Here is a 10,783-nt window from a genome sequence, read left to right on the forward strand (position 1 = left end):
AGTTCAGAGAGCTACAGGGTCGTCATGCAGAAAATGAGGTGTTGTTCTTCCAGCTTGCGTTGAGCTTCGCTATAACACTGCAGCAAACCAGAGACACAGATGTTGGCCAGGGAGCAGGATGGTGCATTAAAATGGTAGGCAACAGGCAGTTCAGGGTCTTTCTTGCGAGCAGAACATAGATGTTCTGTGAAGCAGTCACCCAGTCTATGCTCCATTTTCCTAATGTACAGGAGACCACATTGTGAGCAGAAAATGCAGTAGACTATATTCTGGGAAGTGCAGGTGAAGTGTTGCTTCAGCTGGAAGGTATGTTTGGGCCTTTGGATACTGGGAAGGGAGGAGGTAAATGAGCAGGTGTTGCACCTTCACCAGTTACAGGGGAAGGTGCCGTAGGGCTGTGGGGAGGTGTTAGGGGTGAAGGAAGTGTGGACCAGGGTGTCCCGGAGGGAACGGTCCCTGCTGAAGGCAGACAAGGGAGAAGAGGGAATATGTGTCTGGTGGTGGCATCTCACTGGAGGTGACAGAAATAGTGTCTGATAATTTTCTGGATGTGGATGCTGGTGGGATGGTAAGTAAGGACAAGGGGAACCCTATTGCTGTTGCGGGAGGGGAGAGAAGGGGTGAGGGCGGAAATGCAGGAGATGGGTCGGACCTGGTTGAGAGCCCTGTCGACAACAGTGCTGGGGAATCCTTGGTTGAGGAAGAAGGTGGACATTTTGGAGGCTCCGTTGTCGAAGTTGGCCTCATCTGAACATATACAACGAAGATGGAGGAACTGAGATAATGGGTTGGAGTCTTTACGGGGGAAGCAGGGTGCGAGGATGTATAGTCCAGGTAGCTGTGGGAGTCATTGGGTTATCCCCAAAAATGGAAACAGAAATGTTGAGGAAGGGAAGGGAGGGGTCAGAGATAGACTGGGTGAAAGTCAGGGCAGGGTGGAAATTGGAGGCGAAATTGATGAACTTTTCCAATTTCAGACGAAAGAGGGAAGCAGCACCAATGATATCATCATTATATTGGAGAAAGGTTTGTGAGTGGGTGACTAGCTTGTTTGATGTGCTTGGTAAGATAGAAAACTGAATATTAATGAGGTGAGTTGTAGCATTAACAAGACTATATACTCCCCATAATTGGCAACTCATTACTGCCTAGCAGGAAACTCACCTCCCGCTTGACAAAAGTCTAAAGGATGCAGCAAGATGCTCCTGGCATCAAGGTAGGCCCAGCCAAACTTTTCGCCTGATTTTGCCATAAATCATGCTATTGCCCACATTGCTCAGAGTCCATAAAGTTTCTGGTCAAAGACCCGATGGAGGGAAATAGCCAAGTTAAGTGAGAGGGCAAAAACTTGGCAAATGAAATATAATGCAGGAAAATGTGAGGCTATGCACTTTCACAAGAAAAATAAAAGAACTGACTATTATTTAAATGGGGAAAGACAGCAGAAAGCTGCAGCACAGAGGTATTTGGGGGAGTTCGCTTGCATGAATAACAAAAAGCTAGCATCCAAGTTCGGTAGGCAATAACAGAGGCGAATCAGCTGATGGTCTTTATTTCAAATGGAATGGGTACAAAACTAAAAAAAAAATTAAACTTGCTAAAGCTAAAACTATGCAAGACCAGTTAGACAACACCCTCCCAGCCACTCTAAAACACTGAGCAGTATTGATCTTCTCACCTAACCAAATATGTACATTGGAGTCAGTCCAGAGAAGGTTCACTACGTTGACTTTTGTGTATTGAGGTATTTTCTTCTGAGGAGAGGTTGAAGAGATTGGGCTTGTACTCACTGGAGTTTAGAGGGATGAAAGGAGACCTCAATCAAACATATAAGATTCTTCAGGGCCTTGGCAGGCTGGATGCTGAGCGGTTGTTTCCCTTAGTGGTACTATCTAGGACCAGAGGACATAATCTCAGAATAAGGGATTGTCGGTTAAAAGTGAGATGAAGAGGAATTTCTTCTCCGAGGACAGTAAATCTGTGAAATGCATTACTGCAGAGAGTTGTTGATCTGGGTCATTAAGTATTTTCAATACTGAGATTGGCAGATGTTTAATCAATAAAGGAATCAATGGTTAAAGTAGGAAAATGGAGTTGAGGATTAGTCATGATCTCATTGAATGGCAGAGCAGACACTGTGGACTGAATCATAGAATTCTTACAGTGTGGAAACAGGCCATTTAGCCCAACAAGTCCACACCAACCCTCCAAATAGCATCCCACCCAGACAAATCCCCTGTAACCCTACATTTCCCATGGCTAACACATCTAACTTACACATCCCTGAAGACAATAATGGCAACTTAGCATGGCCAATTCACCTAGCCTGCACATCTTTGTACTGTGGGAGGAAAGCAGAACACCTGGTGGAAACCCATGCAGATGCAGCAAAAATGTGCAAACTCCACACAGATAGTCACATGAGGGTGGAATCAGACCCTGGTCCCTTGCGCTATGAGGTAGCAGTGCTAACCACTGAGCCACCATGATTTAGAACATAAGAACTAGGAGCAGGAGTAGGCCATCTGGCCCCTCGAGCCTGCCCCGCCATTTAATAAGATCATGGCTGATCTTTGAGACTCAGCTCCACTTACCCGCCCACTCCTTAATTCCTTTACTGTTCAAAAATTTATCTAGCCTTGCCTTAAAAACATTAAGTGAGGTAGCTTCAACCACATCACTGGGCAGGGAATACTACAGATTCACAACCCTTTGGGTGAAGAAGTTCCTCCTGACCTCAGTCCTACATCTGCTTCCCTTTATTTTGAGGCGATGCCCTCTAGTCCTAGTTTCACTTGCTAGCGGAAACAACCTCCCTGCCTCCACTTTATCTATTCCCTTCATAATCTTGTATGTTTCTATAAGATCTCCCCTCATTCTTCTGAATTCCAATGAGTATAAGCCCAGTCTACTCAGTGTCTCCCCATAATCCAACCCTCTCAACTCTGGAATCAACCGAGTGAATCTCCTCTGCACCGCCTCCAGTGCTAGTATATCTCTTCTCAAGTAAGGAGACCAAAACTGGACACAGTACTCCAGGTGTGGCCTCACCAGGACCCTATACAGTTGCAGCATAGCCTCCCTGTTTTTAAACTCCATCCCCCTAGCAATGACAGACAAAATTCCATTTGCCTTTTTAATTACCTGCTGCACCTGCAATCCCACCTTCAGCGATTCATGCACAAGGACACCCAAGTCCCTTTGCACAGCAGCATGCTGCAATTTTTTACCATTTAAAACATAGTCCATTTTGCTGTTATTCCTACCAAAATGGATGACCTCACACTTATCAACACTGTACTCCACCTGCCAGACCTTTGTCCACTTACTTAGACTATCTATATCCCTCTGCAGACTTTCAGTGTCTTCTGCACACATTGCTCTGCCACTCACCTTAGTGTCATCTGCAAATTTTGACACACCACACTTAGTTCCCAACTCCAAATCATCCATGTAAATTGTAAACAATTGACGTCCCAACACCGATCCCTGAGGCACACCACTAGCCACTGACCGCCAACCAGAAAAAAACCTATTTACCCCTACTCTTTGTTTTCTACTGGTCAACCAATCCGCTATCCATGCCAATACATTACCTGTAATACTATGCAAATACCGGCAGACTTCAGCTCTAACATTTTATGATTTCATGCAATTGAGTCATTGGTGACATATAAACTTGAGGGCTGAATACTAGCAGTTCAGAATTTGCAGGAATGGAGTAGACACCAGAAAATTAGCATTGTGCTCTGTTAAGACAGCTCCCAGCACTATCTTGCCATCAGGAAACTTCCTCTACCTGGGTTACAAGGGCAGTAAGATGATTAAGGTGGAACAGTGCTACTGATCATGTGATTGGGAGCTTATGCTGGTGAACCTGAGGGCAGGGAGTGGGCAGACCGCCTCCAAAAAGCAGTGCTTCTCCAACTTTAATGACTTAATACATATAAAATTCTGAAAGTCTGTGCTTTAAAGTAGTTGTAAAATGTTACTATTTCACAAACTTATACTGAATATAGCCACTTCCATATTTAGATCATAGATCATAGATCATAGATCATATCTCAAAGACAGGAGAGTCAATGAAGTCCTTCTCATTCAGCTTCCTAGCTGTACATCTCTCCGCTGCACACTGTCTTCTATAATAATGGCAGATGCATATGCTTCTCTGAGAATCCCAATCCAATACAACCTGCTGGCTTTCTGGGAAATACAAGATAAATGTAGTCCCAGGAAGAAACAATAAGGAATGACAAACAATGAGCAAACTTAATGGATGAAGTTGGTTTCCCTCACCATGCACCAGGGCCACTGGACTGGTAAATTGGCCTTTAATTGTCAGGAGTTTGTTTTGCAATAAGCGTTTCTCACCCACTCTCAGCCCTCCTGAATTTTAACTTTTACTGTACTGTCTTGAGGGCAACCCTATTTTGGGACTCCCCAAAGTTCTAACCTGCTTCAGCAGCACACCTTCTCCCAACAGCTAAGGCTTCAGTCCTCCGATTGGGACAATAACATCAAGAGCCCTTCTACTATCCTAAATTGGACAATGTGGCTGTGGATGGCCAGTTCAGAGGCTGTTTCGAGTAAAATCACAGTTTGTTTTCCATTTTCTGTAGGTGCAACTTGGGAGCAGACTTCTACCTTGATTTCAGGGATCCAAAGCTCTCAGCGAAATTCAGTCCTTCGGTCTTCTGTTCAGCAGATGAATTGGAAGTGATCAGCTACTCAAAGCTGAGTTGAGTAAACTTTTCGCTTTGAATCGAAAAAAATTAAAAAGGAGGAAGGAACATGTTTTGGAGTGCCATTTGCTTGTATCAAAACTAGAAATAGAAAACCTTCCAAATAAACCCCAGATGGGGATTAAAAGAGTTAACGTTAGCACATGGGAGCCAAAAAGAATAGAACTGAAACAGTCAGCAAAATATTGAAATCTAGTCTGCATTACTTTTTGGGAAAATCCCTGAGCTGAAAAGAGTGCTGTGGATGGCTTTCTTTAAATGACTTTCTTTTTACTCCAAATGACTGAATACTTTTCCAGGTGGTTTATTTATGGCTCATGAACATGGACTGTAATCCAGATGAGACTATCCATTTCCTTTCTTTTGAATTTTGGCAGGGCCCAATATACATTTAAAAATTAGCAGTAAGTAGTCTTGCCTCATGTTTTGTTCTTTACCAGATTACAGTTTCAAATTGTTAACTTTTAAAATAACTCTTAATTAAACTGTTAATTAATTAGTCCTTTAGAGATGTTCTTAGTTTGCTCCAACTCTGATATTGTTGCAATGCATTCTTGTTTGAATCAGCTGTGGTATGTGTTGCTTGCTAAAACCACAAGATTGATAAAACAGTTAGTCCCTTAACCCATTTCCTGTCATTGATAAAATAATATCACTCAGAAGTATGTCATTCAGTCCATCAAGTCTGTGGTACCTCTTGAAAGAACAATCCAGTTACTCCCACTCCTGTTGCAGCTTTATCCCAAATAACTAATTTTAATCTTCAAGTATATATCTAATTGACTTTCAAAAGCTACTAATACATTTGTTTCCACCAAGCAATATCTGCCAAAATTCAGTCAAATGAGAATACTCTTCATTTGTCTGGAAAAATGAAGTGCCAACAACACTCAAGAAGCCTGACAACATCCAGGTCAAAGCAGCTGATTTGATCGACACCACATTCACAATTTTAGTGTTCACTTCCTCCACCACTGGCATACAGTTGCAACAGTGTGTGCCATCTATGGAATGCATTGCAGCAACTTATCAAGACTCAAGGACAAGAACAAAGAACAGTACAGAACAGGAACAGGCCCTTCGGCCCTCCAAGTGTACAAAATGATCAGAGGTATAGATAGAGTGGACAGTCAGAGACTTTTTCCTAGGGTGGAGGTAGCTATTATGAGGGGGCATAGTTTTAAAGTGAGTGGAGGTAGATATAGGGGAGACGTCAGAGGTAGATTCTTTACTCAGAGAGTGGTAGGGGCATGGGATGCATTGCTGGAGAAGGTAGTGGAGTCGGCCTCATTAGGGGCAAATAAGCGGCATATGGATGATAGTATAAGGTAGAGGTGGAGGTTAGATAGACCTTAGGATTAGGGTAAAAGTTCGGCACAACATCGTGGGCCGAAGGGCCTGTACTGTGCTATACTGTTCCATGTTCTATGTTCGAAGTCTGCGCTGACACATTTTGCCCTTCCATACTAAAACAGTCTTCACTTTCAGGATCCATTTCCCTCTATTGCCTTCCTGTTCATGTATTCATCCAGGTGCTTTTTGAATGTTGCTATTGTGTCTGTTTCCACCACCTCCTCTGGCAATGTGTTCCAGGCACTCACCACCTTTTGTATGAAAAACCTGCCTTGCACATTTCTTTTAAACTCCTGCTGCACCCCACCCTCCCAACCTCCGCACCTTGAATCTGTGTCGCCTAGTAACTGACCCCTCCACCCTGGGAAAAAGCTTCATACTTTCCACTATATCCATCCCATTCACAATCTTGTAAACTTCTATCAGGTCGCCTCTAAACCTCCTGCATTCCAGTGAAAACAAACGCAGCCAATCCAACGTTTCTTCATAGCTAAAATCCCCCATACCAGGTAACATCCTGGTTAAACTTTTCTGTACCCTAATCAAAGCATCCTCATCCTTTTGGTAGTGTGGTGACCAGAACTATACACAATATTTCAAGTGTGGCCTAACTAAAGTTCTATAAAGCCACAGCATAACTTGCCCATCCTTATACTCAGTGCCCCTTCCAATGAAGGCAAGCATGCCATAGTCCTTTTCTACTACCATGTCTACCTGCACTGCCACCTTCAGTGATCTGTGGACATTTTTCATAAAATCCCTACAGTGTGGAAACAGGCCCTTCGGCCCAACAAGTCCACACTGACACTCAGAGCATCCCACCCAGACCCATCCCACCTAAACTACCATTCCTGAACACTATGGGCAATTTAGCATGGTCAATCCACCTAGTCTGCACATCTTTGGACTGTGGGAGGAAACCCACGCAGATACAGGGAGAATGTGCAAACTCCACACAGACAGTTGCCCAAGGGTGGAATTGAACGCAGGTCCCTGGTGTTATGAGGTAGCAGTGCTAACCACTGTGCCACCATGCCACCCCAAGGAAGGTGGGAACTCCTTTGAGCCAGAATTGAACTGGCGATATAACCTGCACACACAGATCCCTCTGCATATCTATACCCTAAGGGTTCTGCCGTTCACTTTATAATTTCTATCTAATTTCTGCATCCCCTCACATTTGTCAGTGTTAAACTCCATCTGCCATTTTTATGACCATGCTTCCAACTGATCTGTATCCTGTTGTATCCTCTGACAATACTGTCCACTATTCGCAACTCCACCAATCTTTGTATCATCCTCAAACTTTCTAATTAGACCAGCCATGTTTTCCTCCAAATCATCTATGTAGATCACAAACAGCAGAGGTCCCAGCACTGACTCCTGTGGAACACCACTTGTCACAACCGTCCATTCCAAAAAGCATCCTTCCACAGTCTCCTGTGATTAAGCTAGTTCTGTATCCATCTTGCCAGCTCACCCCGATACCATGTGACTTCATCTTTTGTACCAGTCTGCCATGAGGGATCTTGTCAAAGGCTTTACTGAAGTCCACGTAAACAACATCAACTGCTTTTCCATCATTGTCTTCATCACCTCCTCAAAAAACTCAATCAAGTGGGGCAGCACAGTGGCTCAGTAGTTAACACTGCTGCATCACAGCACCAGGGACCTGGGTTCAATTCCAGCCTTGGGCAACTGTCTGTGTGGAGTTTGCACATTCTCTCCATGTCTGCGTGGATTTGCTGTGGTTTCCTCCCACAGTCCAAAGATGTGCAGGCTGAGTGGATTGGCCATGCTGGATTGCCCATAGTGTTCAGGGATGTGTAGATTAGGTGGGTTATACGTGATGGGTCTAGGTGAGATGCTCCAAGGATCGGTTTGGACTTGTTGGGCTGAAGGGCCTGTTTCCACACTGTAGGGGCTCTAAAAATAAAAGTTAGTGAAGCATGACTTCTCCCACACAAAACCATGCTGCCTATTGCCAATAAGTCCATTTACTTCTAAATGCATATAGATCTTGTCCCTGTAAATCTTTTCCAATAATTTCCCTACCACTCACATGAGGCTCATAGGTCTGTAATTTCCTGGATTATCCCTGCTATCCTTCTTAAACGATGAGAAAACACTGACTGTTCTCCCATCCTCTGGGACATCTCCTGTGGCCAAAGATGTCTGTCAATACTCCAGCAATTCATTCTCTTGTTTTCCTCAATATTCTGGGATAGATCCTATCAGGACCCAGGGACTTATTTACCTTAATGCTTTTTAAGACATAGAACACCTCTTCCTTTTTAATAGAACCTCCTTTAATAGCACACTTTCAACAGCACCTTCCAGGACAACCACATTGAAGGATAAGCACAGCAGATCACCGGGACCATCACCACCTGCAGCTTCCCCTCCAGGCTACTCACCACCCACACTTGGAACTCCTTCATGGTCACTGGGTCAAGATCCTGGAAAGTCCTGCTTAACAACACTGTTGATGTACCTACAAAACATGGACAGAAGCAGTTCAAGAAGGTAGTTCATCATCATCTTTACAAGAGTGATTCAGAATGTAAAATAACTAGCGGTCTAGCCAAGATGCTCACATCTAGGAACAAATATTTTTTTTAAAAGACCAGAAAAGCACCTAGTAAAGCTGAATACCAGTTGAACTACTTAATTGTGGAAAGACCCATCAAGTGCTATAACTTCATGACTTTTTAGTTCTCTTTTGGAAAGTACCATTTTTTCCAAAGGAAAAATGTGACATAGAAATCACATTGTACAGAAACAAAGGTGACGGAGGGGATTGCAACAATTATGGGTGCGTATCACTCCTTAGTGCCTTAGAGAAGGCCTTCACTAGGGAGATGTTTAATTGCATACATCCACTTACAGATCATGTACATCCAGATGTGCAGAGCAGTTTCAATAGACATTATTTTATCCATATGCCATCCACAAGGTAGGTATAGGAGGCAGATTTACTGTTGTAAATCTAGCCTAAGATATTTGGCAATTGGGAAGGACTCAATGAGATTTTGGGAAAAATTGGCTGTCCAACAAAATTCTTCAGTCTTATCAGTCGCTTTCATGAAAATAAACTGTACTGTGCTGTTTAACAGCAAAACTTCCAACAGTTTCAGGAGGAAAATTGGAGTGAAACCAGACTATGCGCTAGATCCCATTTTATTTGATACTTTCTTCTCCATGGTCTTGTAGATATAATGTCTTGTAGATACTATGACTGCTGGCAAGCTTGCAATCTGTCTTGACTGAAAAAAGAAAAGAAAAATACAATATGCCTTGATCAGAAAGCTCCTCTATGCTGTGATACCATGCTAGATCCTGAAATATCAGAAAAACTCACGTACAAAGGCATGGACTAGTCACAAATATTCAACATGGCTTTGTTAAGGAAGGTCATGCCTTACAAATTTGATTGAATATTTTGCGGAAATGAAAATGATGATGGTAATGCAGTGGATGTTGTCTACATAGATATTAGTAAGTCATTTGACAAGGACCCGGCCTGTTGGTCAAAGAAGGAAAAGTCCATAGCATACAGGGTAATGTGTCAAATTGGATCCAAAGTTGACTTAGTAACAGGAAACAAATGATAATAGTCGATGGCTGCCCTTGCGAATAGAATGCTGTTTCAAGTGGTGCTCCACAGGGCTACGTGTTGGTATTCTGCTGTTTCTTTCTACATTAACAATTTGGACTTGAATGTGGGAGGCACAATTGGGAAATTTGCAGATGGCGCAAAAATTGGCCATGTAGTGGATAGTGTAGAGGATAGCTATAAGCTCCAAATAAATGTTTCGGTGGAGTGGGCAGGTAAATGGTAGATGGAGTTTAACTCTGATAAGTGTGAGTTAATGCATTTAGGTAGGTCAAACAGCAGAAAGGAATATACTGGAGGGGTAGACAAAGTGAGAGAACGAGCATACGTTTGCACAGGTCTCTAAAGGTTAAGTATAGGTAGATAAAGTTGTGAAGGAGGCAAATCAAATGCTCTCCTTCTTTGCAGAAGTATAGAATACAAAAGTAAGGACATAATGACAAAAAATTATGAGACACTGGGGAGGTCAAAACTGGAGTATTGTGTTTACAAGAAGGACGTAATTGCTCTGGAGAGAGTGCAGGGAAGATTTACTAGAATGTTACCAGGGATGGAGAATTGTAGCTAAAAGACCCTAAACCTTATTAAAAAGTATCTGGACCTGCACCTTAAGCACTGTTAAGCTGCAGGGCTATGGGCCATATGCACGAAGATGGGATTAGAAAGTGTACCTGAGTGTCATTTGGTTGGCATTGACAAGATGAGCTGAATTGCCCCCTTCTGTGCTGTATCATTTCTATGATTCTATGGTTCAATAGATCCTCATACTGAAACTCATGGAATGTCTCTCCCATGCTTGCAACTTCTTCACTTGAATTACAAGCACCAAGAAAACCATGTTCAACTACCCTGATCATACCAAATAACACACTGTTAGAAGTGGATATTAATTTTCATTTCTTGAATCCACAATTAGTGACAATTTGTATCATCATGTACAACATAACATGTACACATCAAATAGACTCTCAAAATATGTATGGAATAACATTAAGACAGATTGTAAGATCAGGAGACAACAAGGTGCAGGGCTGGATGAACACAGCAGGCCAAGCAGCATCATAGGAGCAGA

General features: G+C 42.9%; 1 long non-coding RNA gene across 1 annotated transcript in view; it reads right to left on the reverse strand.

The window, feature by feature from the left end:
- Positions 1–10,783, reverse strand: part of LOC125484036 — a 231,143-nt gene that overhangs the window by 71,315 nt on the left and 149,045 nt on the right. The gene's annotated exons all lie outside the window — the stretch shown is intronic.

This window comes from Rhincodon typus, chromosome 9 (assembly GCF_021869965.1).
Source record: "Rhincodon typus isolate 14 chromosome 9, sRhiTyp1.1, whole genome shotgun sequence".
Taxonomy (NCBI): domain Eukaryota; kingdom Metazoa; phylum Chordata; class Chondrichthyes; order Orectolobiformes; family Rhincodontidae; genus Rhincodon; species Rhincodon typus.